The sequence below is a fragment of the Pipra filicauda genome, unplaced genomic scaffold, assembly GCF_003945595.2.
Source record: "Pipra filicauda isolate LSUMZ 115617 unplaced genomic scaffold, ASM394559v2 scaffold29_size4552773_pilon, whole genome shotgun sequence".
Classification (NCBI taxonomy): domain Eukaryota; kingdom Metazoa; phylum Chordata; class Aves; order Passeriformes; family Pipridae; genus Pipra; species Pipra filicauda.
This window is the reverse complement of record NW_024104420.1, coordinates 509204-528286: the sequence shown is the minus strand read 5'-3', so window position 1 is coordinate 528286 and position 19083 is coordinate 509204. Positions and strand designations below refer to the sequence as shown.

The 19083-nt window shown below is 39.3% G+C and overlaps 1 long non-coding RNA gene across 1 annotated transcript; it reads left to right on the top strand.

Annotated features, from left to right (window-relative positions):
• The first annotated feature begins 4588 nt into the window (after nucleotides 1-4588).
• On the top strand, nucleotides 4589-16006 carry LOC120323613. Its single transcript, XR_005564253.1, has 6 exons — nucleotides 4589-4625; nucleotides 6719-6809; nucleotides 11068-11207; nucleotides 13496-13631; nucleotides 15077-15217; nucleotides 15808-16006. It is a non-coding gene; the product is annotated as an uncharacterized LOC120323613 (long non-coding RNA).
• The last annotated feature ends 3077 nt before the right edge of the window (nucleotides 16007-19083 follow it).

Sequence of the window (19083 nt, the reverse complement as noted above, 5' to 3'; positions counted from 1 at the left end):
GAATCACAGAATTGCCCCTGCCCTGGCTCTGAAACTCTGTTGTAGACCTTGCAAGAAATTTCTTTATAAAGCTTTACTTATTCCTCTGCCTTCAGTATTAATAATATTCTTCCTGCACCAGGGTTTCATGTTTAAAAGAACCTTTGAGTACTGCTTTATGGAGAGCATTTCACAGGTACAGGTGTTCAGTGTCCCTTGTGTGGCATCTGAATGCCCTTTATTAACTAGAATCATGTCTTAATGCATTATCTAACAGGTAGCAAATAACATTTGCTCCCATGAGGCTGCTACATTCAGCCAGCTTGTAGGTGGCCATTAGCTTAGGATTCTGTTCACTGCTCTGCATTGATGCATACAAACTGCCTGTGTTCCACAAGAGCATTGCAATTATTTGGGAATTGAACACTGTTTATGTAAGAAACTGTTGTAAAACCTAAAGATGACTATATATGAAGTCATGTTTTCTTCTACCAGTCAGGTCAGCTAGCTGGGGAAATGAGTGGGAAAAAATAAAATGAGGAAAACAACAGGACAAGCTGGAGTGAAACTAATACCTCCTTTGGTGCAGATGGTTTTATGACTACTGCTGTCCAAGCTTGGTCTTTGTTCAAATTTAACTCTGTTTTGCTTTTACGGTGATGAAAGACAAAAACTAGATCTTAAATTAAAAAAAAAATCCCATTTTAGAATGTTTCATAAAACTAGGTTTATGTACAACTTTTTCAAAAGGGCTGAAACATACTCTTACAGACAAATAAATACCTAAGTTTTGCTCTCAATTGAACTGACCTTAAAAATTTACTGAACTTTGTTCAGTAATTCAGAGTCAGTCATTGGCCAGGCTATGCAGAAATACCATTAAAGTTACCTGGATAATACGGTTGATCACACGCAGTCTTTTCAGTGAGCAAACTAATATTATATGCAAAGGGAGGCAGAAATAAATTTGACAAGAGAAAAAATTTCACTCTTTGCTTATGAAATATATATATAAAAGAATCCATTAATTCCTATATTTCACAAACAGAAGGCCATGCTCTTATCTTGATAATTTTGGTGTCAAGGTCACTTCCAGCATTCAAAGTGACCTTTGAGCTGTGACTGCTGTAGAACAGCTTCATATCATCCTTGTACAAGAAGCTGTCATTTATTTATGCAAGCTTCTGAGGTAGGGAAATTTTTGCGGGCTGCCTCACTTTTGGATGATGCCTTTATAAGAGAGAAGTTCAGCATTGTTTTCAAGATTTAAAAATAAAATTTGTAGTGTTTACATGAAGAAGTTGATTATTAAATCCTGGATTTACTTTCCTTTACCTGAGGCCCAACCACAGATCGCTTAGGACAGGTATATATGTGTGTGTGTGCGTACATACAGAGGAGAATTTGAATCCCTCACTTGTTACTCTTTTTATTGATTCTGTCTGTGGTTTTTGTAAGGAAGCAAATCTAAAAGTGATTAAAAGTGGATAAGTTTCACTGTTTGGCCTCAAGACAACTGTGAAGAGTTTAAAATTACACCTTATCTTTATGTGTATATTAATGCCAAGTAATCCCAACTAGTATACTTCCAGGTTTATTTTGTCATGACTCCTGACATGACTTACCTTCTCACCTACTGCATAGTCTCAGAGTCTGAATCTGCAGCTCTCCTAAACCACTGTTGCCTGAGATACTAATGCAGTCCTGCACGGTTGACAAGGTTTGAAATGGGCACACTGTGAAGGGAGCCTAGAGAATGCCATGTGCTGCAGAGTGCCTGCTCACTCTGCCACACCTTCTGGGGACTCCAGCCTACTCACATTTGCAGTTCACAATTATTATTTCAGAAGTGTCCTTTAAAAAAATGTCACATACAATCAGGAATAAAAGTGAATTTTGGAATGCATCCAGCCACCCTGCACAGAGAAGATACATTTTAAGTAAAAAAAAGCTTAAAGAAAACCCTGAAGAAAGCAGTATTTTAATTTTTACATCCATATATCTATATCTATATCTATATTCAGTAACTGTGGTGGCATCTCTATATATATGCGTATGCGTGTATATGCTTTTTATATACGTATGTATAACTATGTATGGGTGTATCTCCATGCGAACATTTGAGAAAGAACAAAACTGGGGATATTAATGCAGGCAAAAGGAGTAAAAGACCACACATCTTTGTTCAGCTGTTGTGTGCAGTTTTCCATTTTGGCTGTTTGTTAGCTTTGTTAATTAGTTTATGCCTCTCAGCTTTTAGATGATGCTTTAGAGATCAGCATGGGAGAAACCATTAGGGAGTAGAATATGGAGTTGCCAGGAACCAGATTTAAATTGATCCATGTAGGCTAAAACATTTTACAACAAAATATTCCTATTAAGAAGGGTGTTTATTCTGGTGACTTGAGAGGGATCTCCCCCCACCTCCCCCTCCAGTTTTTATTTCTGTGCAAAACTAGAAGTTTTGAATGCTAAGTAAAAGTCAACATTGAAGGAAAAGGAAAGAGGAAGAAACAGCCCCAAGCAGCTTGGCTGAGTGCTTTCCTAATTTTCCTTATCTACTCTGAGCATTTGTGGACCTATTGCTTTGTTATTAATACCACTTTACAGCGTATTAACTCCATTTCAGATATTGGCTTTGCTGACTGAGGACTCCAGTGCCTGCCCAGCACACTCTGTCTAGGGATTTTGTTTTACTGATAGTGTTTCCCAAAGCATATACATTTCTCAATGCAAATGTGTAGAACATCTTATTCCACCATGGTTTTGGCATCTTTAATGTTGACAGTGCCTTTGGAATCAGCCTAAAGTAAATTTTGGGAATTTATTTACAGTGATATTAATCCACGAAATAACAGGAATAAAAATAGCATGTTAAAGAGGGGATGTTACCAGGGATCTGGAAGGTAACTCAATCTAGCCACTTCTGTTAGGGATAACAAGAAGTGCTTCTACAAATCATCATCATCATGGCTAGGATTCGCGAATGAAGATTTGGGAAGGGCTCTACCCACATTTGTTACAAGCGCACTGGTGGCTAAAGAGGCCAATGCGAGATAGACAAGATCAGTTGCAAAAGGCACAGGGGAAAGACTCCTTGGGTGGTACTGACAAGACACAATTCTTCCTGTCTTTTCTTCTCAAGAGTGATCCTGCGTGTGTTCTCAAAAGAAGCTCCAGCGTTATAGATGGTGTTTCTCCAGACCTCCCTACTGGAGGTCAGAGTAGACCAATGATGATGATCAATACGGCCAAGGCTGAGATGTTGTTTCAGGGGGTCCTTATATCTTCTCATTGAGGTTCCTCTCATGCGGCAGCTGGTGGCAAGTTCACCATAGAGCACGATCTTAGGGAGGCGGTGGTCCTTCATCCTGGAGACATGTCTACAAATACATCAATAGCAAAAGGAGGGGCAAGGAAAACCTCCATTATTTGTTGGACCTGGGGGGGGAACATAGTCACCAAAGATGAGGATAAGGTTGAGGTATTTAACACCTTCTTTTCCTCAGTTTTCAACAGTAAGACAGGTTGTCCTCAAGACAACTGACCTCCAGAACTGGTAGACAGAGACAGGAAGCCAAGTAGCCTCCCTGTAATCCAGGAGGAGACAGTTAGCAACCTGCTGAGCCACTTGGATCCCACAAGTCTATGGGAACAGATGGGATCCATTCTAGGGTGATGATGGAGCTGGCAGAAGAGCCAAGTCGCTCTCCATCATTTACCAACAGTCCTGGCTCATTGGGGAGGTTCCAGATGATTGGAAGCTGGCAAATGTCACACCAATCCACAAAAGGGGCTGTGAGGAGGACCCAGGAAACTTCAGGCCCATCAGCCTGACCTCAGTGCCTGGCAAGGTTATGGAGCAGATCATCTTAAGTGCAATCACACAGCACCTATAGGATGGACAAGGGATCAGACCCAGCCAGCACGGGTTTAGGAGGGGAAGGTCCTGTTTGACCAACCTGATCTCCTTTTATGATCAGGTGACCCGCCTGGTGGATGAGGGGAAGGCTGTGGATGCGTCTATCTGGACTTCAGTAAAGCCTTTTACACTGTCTCCCACAGCATTCTCCTGAAAAAGCTGGCAGCCCATGGTTTGGACAGGGTCACTCTGTGCTGGGTTAGGAACTGGCTGGAGGGCCGGGCCCAGAGAGTGGTGGTGAACGGGACTGCATCCAGTTGGCTGCTGGTCACTAGTGGTGTCCCCCAGGGATCAGTGTTGGGGCCAGTCCTGTTTAATATCTTTATTGATGATCTGGATAAGGAGACTGAGTCCACCATTAGTAAATTTGCAGATGACATCAAGTTGGGGGGAGTGTTGATCTGCTGGAAGGCAGGAGGGCTCTGCAGAGGGACCTGGACAGGCTGGTGAGTTGGGCTGATCCCAATGGGATGAGGTTCAACAAGGCCAAGTGCCGGGTCCTGCACTCTGGCCACAACAACCCCCTGCAGCACTACAGGCTGGGACAGAGTGGCTGGAGAGCAGCCAGACAGAAAGGGACCTGGGAGTTTAGGTCTACAGGAAGCTGAACATGAGCCAGCAGTGTGCCCAGGTGGCCAAGAAGGCCAAGGGCATCCTGGCCTGGATCAGGAACAGTGTGGTCAGCAGGACCAGGGAAGGGATTCTGGCCCTGTACTCAGCACTGGTGAGGTCACACCTGCAGTACTGTGTCCAGTTCTGGGCCCCTCAGTTCAGGAAGGATATTGAGGTGCTGGAGCAGGTCTAGAGGTGGAGAAGAGAGGTGGAGAGGCAGGTGAAAGTGTGGTGCATTAATGCATGGACAGGTGTGGGGTGAAAAATTGAGACAAGCTTATTCAAAGGTTGCAGCCTTTTATAGCCAAACACAAACAGAAAACATTCCTTATAAGGCAAAACTGTGACCCCAGCATCCGATTGGCTGCTAGCTGTCTCCTGAGGGGATGGCAGTTTTCAGAGCTACAAATTCATTCCTGTAAGGAGTTGCTCTGTGCTTTGCAGAGGCCTAGTTTTTTCCAGGCCTTCAGCCTGTTTATTTCCCACATGAAGGGACTCAAGCACAAGCCCTTTGAGGAGAGGCTGAGGGAGCTGGGGCTGTTCAGCCTGGAGAAGAGGAGGCTCAGGGGAGACCTCATCACTCTCTACAACTCCCTGAAAGGAGGTTGTAGCCAGGTAGGGGTCAGTCTGCTCTCCCAGGCAACCAGGAGGACAAGAGGGCACAGTCGTAAGCTGTTCCAGGAGAGGTTTAGGTTGGATGTTAGGAAGAAATTTTTTACAGAGAAAGTAATCAGACATTGGAATGGGCTGCCCAGGGAGGCGGAGGATGCACCCTCCCTGGAGGTTTTTTAAGATGAGACTGTATGTGGCACTTAGCGCCATGGTCTAGTAACCACAGTGCTGTTGGATCAAGGGTTGCACTTGATGATCTCAGAGGTCTTTTCCAATCTCATTGATTCTATGATTCAGATTGAAGAATGATCATTTCCTACGAGGCAAGACCCCAAGAGGTAGTAAATCAGCACCTTGTCCATTAAATATTTTAGCTCAGTGTTTGATGATAGTGGAAACCTGTTCACGTGCAATTTCTGTAGTGGAAAACCAAATCCCAGAGGCAAACAAAGAGCACACTTCTTCAGTGGTATCTCGATGACTGTTAGTTGTGGAGAGGTGAATTGGATGAAGATCCACACTTTCTTATAGTCCTTCACAAGACTGAATGAATTTCTCAGTGCTGTTGATTTAACTCTGTTAGCTTATTTATTATGGAGGCTATGGAAACTGTTAATGAAGGCCTCACTGGTCTTTATTAGCTTTGACACATGTTAGCTTTACTATACTGCTTTACTATACTGCTTTACATCTGGATCCTAGTGACATAGGAAGAAGTGTATTTAGGTTTGGATCTTTGTGCAGCTGGTAGAGTTTTTGCCTTGTGGGTAATTATGAAAATTCTGAAAATTCCCTTATGTAATAGGGCAAAAATATTTAAAGCAGTCATGAAAATGTGAATGCTTTCGAGAAATGGCACTCCAAAAAGACACCCATGTGAATTACAGCTCAAACAGCATCAAAGTTATCTAATCTTGAAGCTATTTTTATTCACAATTAGTATAATTTGTTCTGTGAATCTGACTGAAAGTGTCACTTCATTCAGGGAAACAGGAAAACAAATTGAAGATACTTTCAAATTGCCTTTTGCAGACAATCTCGCAGTGAACAAGACAAAACAGTTGGGTGAGGAAGGGGGAGCAATTTTAGGTACTTGCAGACTGATGAAGTGCTTGAATATTTTTTCCTTAATGTGTCCCCATAGTAAGCCAGTGGGGCAAACAATCAGCATTCACTTATGACATAAAGGAGAAGGAAAAAGAATGAGACGATCAAACTGCAGCCTGAGCTAGAAGACACTGTCAGAAAGCTTGTTAATTTAGATGTCTCTGAGGTATCTCGCCATTTCAAAATTATTTTTGAGGAGAAAACAAAGGATAATGCAAAGCCTTTTGAAGTCAGAGTCCCTTTTTTCTTTTAGTAATGAAGTCTGACAGACTGTCTTTGATCTTTGAAACAATTTACAAACTTGTATAGCTTTGATCGCTAACATAATGGATGTGGTGTTATTTTTTGTGTAGATTGAAAGTGGGTTTTAACCAGCCTTGTTAGTATGGGTGCTAGTTGAGATATGAAGAGGCTTTACCTTGAACATGGAAGTAAGGTCTTGCCAAGAGAAGACACACCTGCATTTATGTCCTGTCTCTTCAACAGGTGAAAACTGCGGTGGAAAATCACAGACTGCAGAGCTCTGTAGTGCTGCCTCCTCTTGTCATATACGTGTGCTTTTACAGGATTAACACAAGTAGGTTATGTTTATGCCTCTCAGTTTGTATAAGCTTTATCTTGCTGTGTCATATTTCTGGAAAGCCTACTGGTGCTTGCCAGCGAACACTCCATCAGTACAGAAACATGATGACAGAATTCCCTTTCCCTCAGTGGAGCACTGTAGTGAGCGCTGGCAGAGGCAGGGATCATACCTGGGGAGAGCTGCTTCTCCTTGCTGGCCTGACATTACAATTCAATGAACTGTTCTGAAACACAGAAATGGAAAGTATAGAGCTTCATGGCATGTACTGGAAGAAATGGGCTCCAGTGTCCTACAAGGGGTTCACATTTATTTAATTATGCTTTAATTATGGAAATTAGCCACTGGTATTATCAGTTGTTTTAATTTAGAAGGCAAATTTTTTTCTCTGTCCTATCGTGAGAGTGTTTTAAATGCATGGCTCTTCTCTGAAAGCACAAAGTAGAGAGAGGCTGGGGAAGGAGATTGAATACAATTCAGCTGCCCTTGGCAGTGGACATTTACCAGTCTGCATGTGCAAATAAAGCACTCTTGCTGGTGGGTGATGCTATTATACAGTAAGACAAGTATGATAAGTATGACAAAGTATGACAAGAGCAAATGGGATGGCAAAATGTTCATGGGATTAAGATTGTATGACAAGTTTTATGAAACTGTATTTGAGTGATCATATTTTGAGAGGGATAACTGAGATCACACTAAAATGATTTCCTTGTGAGTATGTCAGGCTTGTGTTTAAAGAAAACACATACTGAAGTTCAGGACTTACTGAAGGCCGTTGTTTTCAAAAGAATCCATATAGTGTGACTAGTCTGTGGAGAAATAAATGTACCTGGAAAATACAAAAAAGGAACATAGACTGAAGCTTCAAGAAGAGTCATAACCCTATCTGCTAGGATATCAAGGCTTGGTTCTTCTGTAAACTCCTCCTATATTTGCAGACTGTCATAGCACAGGGTGTTTTGAATGTTGCTGGTACTATATGGACAGCAAAGGTCTGCTGTGGACCACCCAGACATCAGCTCCAGTCTTGGAAATTATAAGCAGCCCTGGAAATGTAGGCCTTCAGTTTAGCCATCAATACCAAGGAAAGAGAATGTTTCTGCGAGTTTCTATCTCCTGTGCTACCAAGGCTATTGGTCCAGCTGAAATATTTCAGAAGAGCGTTTTCTGAAAACTGGCTTCTTTTGTGAATATATGGGCTCAGGTGTCATCGAAGCCTAAACTGAAAGCCTCTATGTTGAACTTTATTGTTGTATGCACCTTCATCACCAAAGAGATCCCAAATTCAGCTCTAAGACGGGGAAAAGCAAGCTAGAGAGGAGATGTTAGGGAGGAACAAGCACAGTCCCATCTTCAGAAGTCCTGTATGTCTGTCTGGGCAGAAACAAAAACTGGCTTAGCTCATTTCAGTTGTGAACATCACTTTTTAATGCTGTTAATCTTGCTCTGGTTACTCATGGATGGAGGCTTTATAGTTTTATATTTTTAACATTTTTTTTCAATTAGTTTGTAAGGCAAGACCTGAGCTATCTAATAGTGAGAAACAAAAATGATCAATATAATCAAAGTTATTACATTCATTATTCATTAAAATGCCAATATTCCTACAATTTTAAGGAAACTGAATTTCAGCTGAAGGAAAAAAGGTGCTTTTCCTTCAGCCTTTGTGCACCTGCTAGATTGGTTGAATTTGATCCTGAATCATTGGGCATGTACCTATTGTAAAGCAGGAGTAATGACAGAGCTCTGAAGGACAATTCGCCTAGGCGCTATAGATCTCAAAATCAATGAAGCGCTGCAGAAAATAATGGAAACCACAAATGTCATCATAAGGAAGGGCATTAATGTCAAATAACAGACAAAAGACATGACTGACTCAACTCATGTGAAACTGAGGTAACTGTACAGTGAGGGAGGAGTGGTACATCACTGATCTTGCAATAGAAGTCTTGTTATATTGTGGTGCCTTGAATAAGGCATACACCCAAAATCATACATGGGGATTTTTTGTGTTCATATAAAATGAATGAATTTATGAAATGGTACAGGGTACCATCTTTTACTACATTAGAATAAATAAAACCAGACTGAATAAAACAGGGATATGACAAAAGTTGGTTTGTTGTACATTGTAGGTTATTGCTGTTGAAAGGCTCCATGTCTTTCTGCTCTGATTGCCCCCAATATCTTCCTCTGTTTTGCCCCGGAAGTTGTAGGGTCAGGAGCTGGTTCCTGCCAGAGCAGTGTTTGGAGGGTAATCTGCCTATGTTGGTTTGACAGTGCTCCAGAGCATTTATGTGGCACCTGCACTGGCAGCTCAGGGTGCTGCACTCTAAGGAGGGAGCCCTAGAGAGGAAAGCAGTGACTCTCTAGAAGGAAGAAAGGCACTTTTCAGGACCTCGCTAGCAAAGATTGAATATTTAATTGTCTCCTGCCTGGTTTTAAGTTGACTTTTCTAACTGTAGCAGCCACCATCTGATATGCTTAAAATGGGTGGTCTTTCTACTGGGGTTCATCTTGAAATTATAATTCCATTTTATCCCACAAAATCCTGTATCCTGGACATCAGCCAGATTCCTGTCTTGTTCTTTGGGATTTTGAAATGAGTCTAAATTCTGTCAAGGACTGTGCTATTGGATCATATCTCTGTATCTGAACACTTTCTAGTTTATCTTTGCTATAGAATAATCTTAGACAAAGTTGCAGCTGGGAAAGGAAAAACAAAAAAAGACAAAAGCAAACTGTACACATCTGTACACATGTAAGAAAAAAACCCAACTCAGGAAGAAACAAAATCAGGATTTTTTTTTTTTTTTTTTTGTTAGAGGGCCTCTATTCTCCAGTAAGTGTACCTGTTTGCTTATTAAAAATTATGTGGGTTTTAGTTAAAGATTTACCAGAAGATTCTCCTAGCTCTCCTGTTGAGTGGCACTCTATTAAGTGGTTTAGTATTAAAAAAGAAAAGCATCAGAGGGAAGATTTTCAGTTATAATGTAAGCTTTGAATGAGCATCATCAGAGACAAAACTGGATTAACATAAATCCTTTAAGGGATAAAACACATTTGTAGATTAACCCTGACCTCTGCTTAAAAACTCCCAAACTCTCTTTTCTGTATTGGTTTATCTAAACAGGGCTGCCTGGCTACACACAATGAAATGTATCCTCTGCAGGTCAATTAGCAGGCACCTAGATAAGATTCAGACTTCTGTTAGGCAGAGAAATTCCCATTAGATGCTTCTACAGGTGGTTGTTGCATGGTTGGTACCAATACGAATATTGTATTTAGAAATGTGGAGTAGACGGTATGAAACACCTGACAGATATAAATCTTGTATTTGAAGTGCATGGCTTTATTGACTGCTGCTATCTCTGAGATGGAGAAAAGGGAGAATCTGTTCTAACTTTTTGATTTAAAATGAGAGATCACTATTTAGGAATGATTGATGGTTGAAAAGTGACTTAGCAAGTGCTCCGCATGATTATATTACCCTAGATAATAGGTTAAACAGGAAAGAGGGTCTTCTGAATTTAAAGCCACTAAACATCCTTTTGTTGCAAATGAGAAAAATCAGTGCAAGTATGACATGGATGTGTTCATTTATATTCTAGACCAAACTAAAAGATCATTCCATAAATTATTAATTTCAGTCTAGATGTGTGCCAACCTGAACTATCGTCTGTGTCATGCTACGTTTCATAATTTTTCACATCTTGAAAAGAGATATTTTGAGTCCATTCTAAAGCTGTTCAATGTCCACTCACCCCAAAAATTTAATGTTACTGTAGAAAAAACCTGTTCACTACCATATGTCGAGTTGCATCTGTCTTGTACCCAGTGGAGTTGTAATTGGGAAGGTCAATAGATTTTTTTTTTAATGTCAGGAAATTTCTTACGAATTGGGGATATAATTATGTCTCGGTAGAAGCAAAGAGCAAAAATTATTTTGGTTTTTGTGGAGCTAGCATTTTACTTGAACTTTTCTACATGTTTACATTTAGGTTATGCTCCAAAGCACACAGAGAAGAGATGGGAAAATAATTCAATCTGCCTGTATATCAAGTTTATGATCTATACAACTGGGTGGATAATATACACACGAGTTATATCAAGAGTTATTAATGTTAAACCACTTGTCAGCTTTGAATTGAGATATAATCAATATGAAGTTATTAGACATTGTATTATTAATAAATATTTATAAACATACAGTTGTATTGTATTATTGACCATAAAGGTGTCTTTTATCTAGAGTTTATCAAGCAAACATTGCTAAGGGAGGATTCCCAGTGCTCAGATAGTGAAATACATTGAGGATTCAACTGACTGCAAGAGTTGACTGCATAGCTGCAAGGCCCAGCTGCTTTTTAACTGCCTGTAGTCAAGCAAGAGGTAAGACTAGATGAAATCCAAGTGTGTTGTGTAGTTTCTACTAAATGTGAGAACTTTTTACCATCTTTTATTACTGTTAAGCTTTCAATGTTATTTATTTAGACCTTTTGAGAATATACCATTTCTGTTCATCTATCACAGTATTTTTATACTTTGAACTTTCTATTGGCATTGAACAAGAAAAGAGTTTTGATACTTACTACAGTCTTATTACCTTTATGAAGTGAGAATCTGTAACATCCCCAAACCTACAGACAGGTTAAATTGCCTTGAAAAAAAATCTGTAGGAAGGGCCAATTAGATCATGCCCCTGTCTTGCAAGACATACATTCTTGAAAGCAGACAGATGTTAAACTGAAGTGACACTTACTGGTTAGATTGTGGCCAATTTATCCTGGAGAAACTAAAATGTTACTTGTTCTTGATGTGTTTAGTTATAGGACTAAGATAAGTCTATAAAATCAAAGTACTTTACTGCTTTTCAAGACATTACAATTTTACAGATGTTGATGTATAAGCTAGCCATTTATAAAAGTGTAATACATGTTTTAACATAAATTGTGTACAATACAGAGCCTTTTTTTTTATCTGTTTGTTTTCTGAGTTAGCTCTACTGTTCAGTAAAAGTAGCTTAATAAGGTGTTTGTTGTATAACATACTGTTTATAGATTGTTTAGACCATTCCTGGGATACAATTTCTGTGTGGCTTGTATGGTGAAGGAGGATGTAACAGGTTATATAAGAGAAACAAGTACGCACAAAATGTGAGTGGAGCTGTTATGTATATGAAAGAAAAATCCATTTTCTGGCAAACAGTCATGTCCAACAGCGCATTTTAAAGGATAATTGGATGTCTTGGGTTTTTGATAGGGCATAGAGCCAGCAAGGACAGTAATCCCTTCAGAGCAAAGGCTGTTGTTTGCTAAAAACAGTAAGCTATTGCTATTACAGCATAGGAACTGTGAATGTTACTGACTAATAAACGCCTTGGAGCCAGTTTCCTCAGGGGTAGGATGAAGTATAGAGTCACTACACTTGTCTTACTCTCTAGATCTTTATAAAAACAGTAGCAGTAAAAATGATGCTAAATAGTAAGTTACTGATACTTTCACTGAGTGCCTTTCACTGTGTGGGATATTAACTTTTGTTGTGGTTTTAACATTCAAAAACTTATGAAGGATACATTCATTAACCTTGACTGGGAGAAAGCATGAGTATGAGGTAAGATTTTTGGAAATGAGCGCAATGGTATCCTGGACCCTTTGCAGTGAAAATTTTTTTTTTAGATTATCAAGACTACGTTACTGGCAATTAGAGATAGTGTCTCCTTTTGACAATTTGTCTTATCCATAAAAGGCTGAACAGTACGAACCATTTACACTGGAACTGCCATAAGGAAAGCTTGGAGATACACGCTTACTCTAAAATAAATGAAAACTATTAATTTTAACTGGTGAACATAAAAAAGAATTCTTTTTGCTGAAAATTGGAAAAGGATTGATCTTGTAGGGAAAGTAAAATTTCTGCAGAAAAGTAGGAGAAATCTTTGGTTTTCACTAAGCCCCTCTTTTTACTGGACCTGCAGCCATCCATAAAATCTTCTGAGGCAGAACACATCTGCAATATGTATCTTTTTGAGGAGTTACAAAAACAATGGAACTCTAAATGGATAGGGCAAGTTAATTTTATTTCTTCTCTGTTTTCATTAATTTAATTAGTCTTTTATGGTTTTTATCATATGCTAATATGTATATCAACAGATAGCTAACATTCATATGTGTAGTTGCAACACAGGAAGCAGTAGGAAGCCATAAATAAAATAGCACTGACAATTTGATTAAGCTTGTTTGGTGTTTTGGTTTGGTTGTTTGTTTTTTGTTTGTTTGTTGGTTGGGGTTTTTTTGTTTGGTTTTTTTTTAATGCTTTTTTGGTTAACATTTCCCTCTAAAGTGTATGTGCTGCAAGTCTTAAAAATTAATGTTTATTAATTCCTTCCACAAAAATATTGCTTTCACCATAAAGCTTCACATACTCAGTAACATCAAAGTATATGAATTATTTTATTTCTCTGTAAGTAAGAACAAAATTTTGGTTTTTTGCATGAATATATTCTGAACTATGTAAATGTAAACAATTTATTACATTAATTTCTCTCCCAGTGTTATAGTTTCCTTTGAAATGGTTTTCAAACTAAGGCTTGTTTTTATATATATATTTATTTATATGTTTATCTGCATGTTATTTAGGATTATGAAAAACCATCCTGAAACAACTCTTTCTGGTTACAGTGCTGCAACTGGCATGGCACTTTGGAAAGCCGAGTACTTCACTATGACATTGTTGTTCTGTCGCCATCCAGGACTTCTCTCAGGAGCAGTACAGTAAATATGTTTTTCAAGGAGATAGAAAAGCTCTTCCATTAAGGTATACTAGTATTTCTGCAGAAGCTTCCTTTTTTTTTCTTCAGCTGTGCCATGGTGCTGGGGAATGTAACCTGTGTTTGTAGACCTCTTTTTATTTTGTTATCATATTGCTAGACTGACATGGCTGTGAGCAGATGTGTGTCTTAGTCTTGGCTATTCACGCAGGGTGGTGTTGACTGATAGCCAGGAGTCCTTTGTAGTCTCCAGTGTTGAATAGCTGGGATAAATAGATGACATGAGACAGTCTATAAAATAATACTCTCTTGTGTTTGAAATGTCTGTGTTCTGATTGCCTAACTAGGGTGATATAAACCACCACAAACTCTTGTACTAATAGGACTGCATTACTTTGTACCAATTCAGGATTCTGAGAGGGGTCTAAAAAAAAAGTAAATTCAACATTCATTTACATTTCAAAATTAGTTTTCCTGGCTGTATTTGATCAAACCAAGGTTCTTTATAGGTTTCTGTAATGAACATTCATTGCTGAATATCACCATTTATGTTTCTGTTGTATTTGCTCTCTGTAAGTGTGTGAGCTTGTGAACAAAAACTTATTTCAAGAGTTTAGGTTTACTGCAGATTGTGAAATTTAAATGTTATCAGTAACCAACTCCACAGCAGAAATCTGAAGTTGTAGGAGTTTCGCTGATTCAGTCAGGTATCAAAATTAGTTACATTTGGTGCTTTTAATCAGAGAAAAATATCAGAGCCTATAGTTCAGATTTTAAGTAGGCAGCCACAGGAAAATGAAATACACTAAATATTTCAATGAAGATCTTTCAAAAAACCCCCACGTATTTGAAGAAAATGCTGAGTCAGTACTTTCTAAGGAAGAATAAGCAGCACTCAGCTGAAAAATTGTTAAGAGTTACCACATCTTAAAATATTGGTGACATGTCATTCTGTAACAGTCAGTTCAGGGAAACAACGAATGTAGAAATTCTCTCCGTAATATAATTCTTCTGCCTTATTATTCCTCTGGCTGGTAATTATTAGTATTAGTCTCTGAAAATATGGCATATATATGTAAGTGTTTAGGTGAACTCACTATTACTTTATTACTCACATGAACTGCGTGGTGTCTTGTTTGTTTTTTTTTTTTTTTAAACTTGCAATCATTAAGTAGAAGGCAATTTATGATTTCTGACTTATAAAACAGCTAAATGGTGCTAATTCCTGTTTTCAACAAAAGTGAATTTTAGTAAGACCCTAAGGAACATGAATATTGCATAGCATACTTTTGAAAAATAACTTTGAAAATACACTTTAAGCTCTTAAATCTTTCAGGAATTTTTATAAGTTTTACTCATTATAAGTAATTTCTCAGCTGATGGAGGCAAAGAGTGTTTTTAGCTGTTTAATCTCAAAGGTATTTGACTAAATTATGGCATTGAATAATGTCATAGATCATTGAATCTAATCAAAGGCACATTTAACCTACAGTCTTGTCTGCAACACTGACCAGCACTGGATGCTTATGAAGAGGACATGCATTGAAACATGGAGCTTAAGAGCCAGACAAGGATAAGTGTGAGATATTTTCTGGTCCAAAGGAATGTCATTCTCCATTTAATCTCTATTAAAGTAAGTGCATAACTACCTCTTTAATCTGGTGTACATTAATTCTTTTAAATCCGTGATTGGTTTCATTGATGAGACAATTTTACTTCCATCAACATGAAAAGAACAGTAAAGGTGGCATTTATATGGCAACTGATACTAAAAACAAAACGAGATCAAAGTAATTGTGTTTCAGTATTGTCAGAAGTCCTTCACTTAATGTGAAGGCCCCACATAACTGTGCTCAATTTGTCTCTATTTCTCCACTGTCAAACTTTCCAGTGCCATGTTCAGTCATACTGCAGAGGATGTGCATGCATGAGTCTTCATGAGCCAGCATGTATCCAAGGTCATGTGAATTTGAGCTATAAAATACTGCTACAAATGATTCTCATTTGGTGGGGAAGGAAGACATTAAGACCATTGGAGAACTGGGGCTGGATAGTCTCTTTTTGTTTTCAGGTTTCTTTTTTGAGAGTCCTTTTTTCTACTGGTCATTTACAGATTTTCTGGCTAATAGTCATCCATTCTGGTGTTGGGTCCCAGAAGGTGTTTGTCTGTTACTGAACTTATTTGCATCAGTCATTCTTTTATGGGAATATCTCTTCTTGCAGGATAAGTCAGCTGGTTGGGTGTAGGAGGCGTGTCCAAGGCACAGGGGACGTGCCGGGGCAGAGAAGCCCAAAGGAGCATGCGTCTAAATGGATAACCCTATTGATTAGAAGGTCACATGATATCAGGGTATAAAGAGAAGCGCCGAATTTGAAATAAACCTCTTTGATTACCACCTCAGAAGAGCGTGCATCCTTCTTTACCATGTAGAGTACCCATCAAGCTATAGTTGGGTTTTGATTTTTTTTTTGGTATTGATCTTGCTGTGAAGATGCTGCCTAAGAAGATAGTTCACTGAGTTTGGTAACTGATCTGCAGTTTGAATGTCAAGGATCTAGTCCCTCAAAGCGGAAGTAGATGCTGAAATTGGCAATGCAAAGTAGTCTGGATCATATTTTTTCACTGACAGTAGTGTGCGAGTAAAAGCCTTTCACGAGCAAACTGTGCTGACCAAGAGAGCTAACTAGCCCAGAAGCCAACAGTATCCTAGGCTGTATCAAAAGAAGTGTGGCCAAAAGGTCAAGAAAGGTAATTCTCCCCCTCTATTTTGCCCTGGAGTGCTGTGTCCAGCTCTGAGGCCCCCAGAACAAGAAAGACACGGACCCACTACACCAGGTCCAGAGGAGTGCCACAAAGATAATGGAACATGCCTGCTGTGAAGACAGGCTGAAATAGCTGGATTTCTTCAGCCTGTAGAAGAGAAGGCTCCAAGGAGACTTTATTGCAACTTTCAATACGTAAAGGAAGAGGGAGGGGGATTTTTTACAAGGGCATGTAATGTCAAGACAAGGGGGAGTGTTTTTTTTAACTGAAATAAGAAATTTAAATTAGATGTTATGAGGAAATTTTGTACTGTGAGGGTGATGAGGCACAGGAACAGGTTGCCCAGAGAAACTGTGGATTCCTCATCCCTGAAAGTGTTCAAGGCCAGGTTGGATGGGACCCTGAGGAACCTGAGCCTAGTGGGTGGCATCTCTGCCTGTAGCGGGGGCTTGGATCTGGATGATCTCTCTCTTCCAGCCCAGGTCATTCTATGATTCTGTGAGTGTCAAGTATACAGCAGAAATGGGAAAAATTGTGTATGAAAATGTCTATTTCTGAAGCTGATTTAATAAATTGGCTTAAGTATTCACTAGCTGCTGGAAAATAAACTCTGCACTCTTTTTTATTTCTAGTGAAGATAGAAGGGTATGATTCCCCACAGGTGCACACCTCTCTTTTTCCTTGGAGGAAAGAGATAGCTCCTTCTTTCTAAGTACACACGTGCCCTTGAAACTCTGAATGCACTTTGCCTGGCTGGTGGATGGGTGCTGAAAATGTATGCTGTGACCAGTAGGGTTCTTTGTAGCACATTTAGTATGGAATGACATGAGCTGAAAGAATGTGTTGGGCTGCAGCATTGAGGGGCAAGCAAGCAAGAAGACCTGTACTTTGTAGTTCAATTATTTTTTTCTACTTATTTTCATTGAGGTCTGTTTTCAGACAGAAGAAGAACCAGTTGATCCCACAATCTCTAAAGAAATTGAACTATGACAAACTTACTTCATGAAGCGGAGCTTCATGAGAAGATGTGCCCATTTCACTCATGATCTCAGGTAAATTGAAACAGTCCATTTCTGTTAGAAGAGAAGGAGCAAGCTACTTCTAAAGGTTGTTTGCTCATCTTCTCCTTCCTCCTAACTTTAAAAGCAAAACTTGGGGAATTTGCTTACCCACAGGTGATATGAGCATTCTGTGTTTTTGTTTAAAAGGCAACTGTGGTGAACAGACACATATGTTGATGATAACAGCAGGTGGTGTAGCCGCCAGCTTCTGTCCAAAAATGTGTAAAAGCCAGTGTGCAGTTATGTGACTTCACTGGCAGCAGAAATGGCCAATGGATTCCAGAGAACAAAAGCATCTCAGCTCTAGGCCCTTGTCTGCCGACCAAAAAGGATATCTTTGTCCAGAGACAAGCAGGAAAATGTATGTAAATGCAGAATTAAGTAGTAGTATTGTATTTTCTAGGTTTTGCAAAAATGTGTGAGGAATATATCTTTTAGGTATGTCTGCCATTTTCAGGAAGGATCAGATGGGAGTAAAAGGGGAAATTTAAAGAGAATGGACCTAGTGATAGTTGCACAGGTGCTAAGGCTGTGGTAGTGCATTCTGAGAAAAATCAAACAAGTTTTAAAAAAACCCAAATAGGTATGGAACTCTTTTCAGTTATCTAGAAGAAATTATTTCTAACTGTGCTCGAAAAAGAAACAAAACAAACTTTCAATGTGGGAATGCAATGATAGTTTTAGGAATACCTAAGGAACGTGTCTGCTTCAAAATCATGCCTCTCTCCAATGTCATTGAGAAATACATTAATATTTAAATTATATTATGTCCTAGACTAGATTTACAGCACCTTCAAAAACTTCATTTAGGTTTAGGTATGTGAAAAACCATTGATTTTTCCTTAAAACGAATTTTTGCATGCAGGTTTTGCTCACAAAATATACTTGGATAATTTCCCAACCAAGGTTACACCTCATTTTCTTGAACAGCGGGTATCTTACTGAGATATTCTTTGATTTAGGTATCTATTATGTTTCTCACTCGTTCTCTGAAGTATCATCTCTGGAAGATGGTACTCTTGGGTATTACAGTCAACTTTGGGAATGCAGATTTATAGATGCTACCATCACTCTTATTCTCAGGAGTCTATGCCCCAGATTATAATACCACAGTGTTTATGATAAGAAACCAGGTTTGTCTTGTGACTAACTTGGTAGAGATCTATGTGTGGACTTTACTTGCCTGTGTCCCAGAAGAGAAACTATGGTGTAACTCTCAGACTTTTCAGATCTGCTGTTAACATGGTATAACCCTAGAAATTTGTCAATGCATTTTTCTTGCTGGTGCTTTCTAGATCATGTTTTTTAGAAAGACAAGTACAAATATTTTGCATATCAGGAAAGATATTGGTGTAATTTGCACTTCTGCAGGAACAGAGTGCTCCAGTGTGGGTTCCCCATGGGGTCACGAGTCCTGCCAGTGAACCTGCTCTGCAATGAGCTCCTCTCTCCATGGGTCCACAGGTCTTGAGAGGAGTCTTCTCCAGCATAGGCCTCCCACAGAATCACAGCCTCCTTTAGGCATTCAACTGCCCCAGTGTGGGGTCCTCCATGGCCTGGAGGTGCATCTTTGCTCCACTGTGGACCTCTATGGGAGGGGGACAGCTGCCTCACCATGGTCTTCACCATGGCATGCAGGGGAATGTCAGCACCTGGAGCACCTCCTCCCAATCT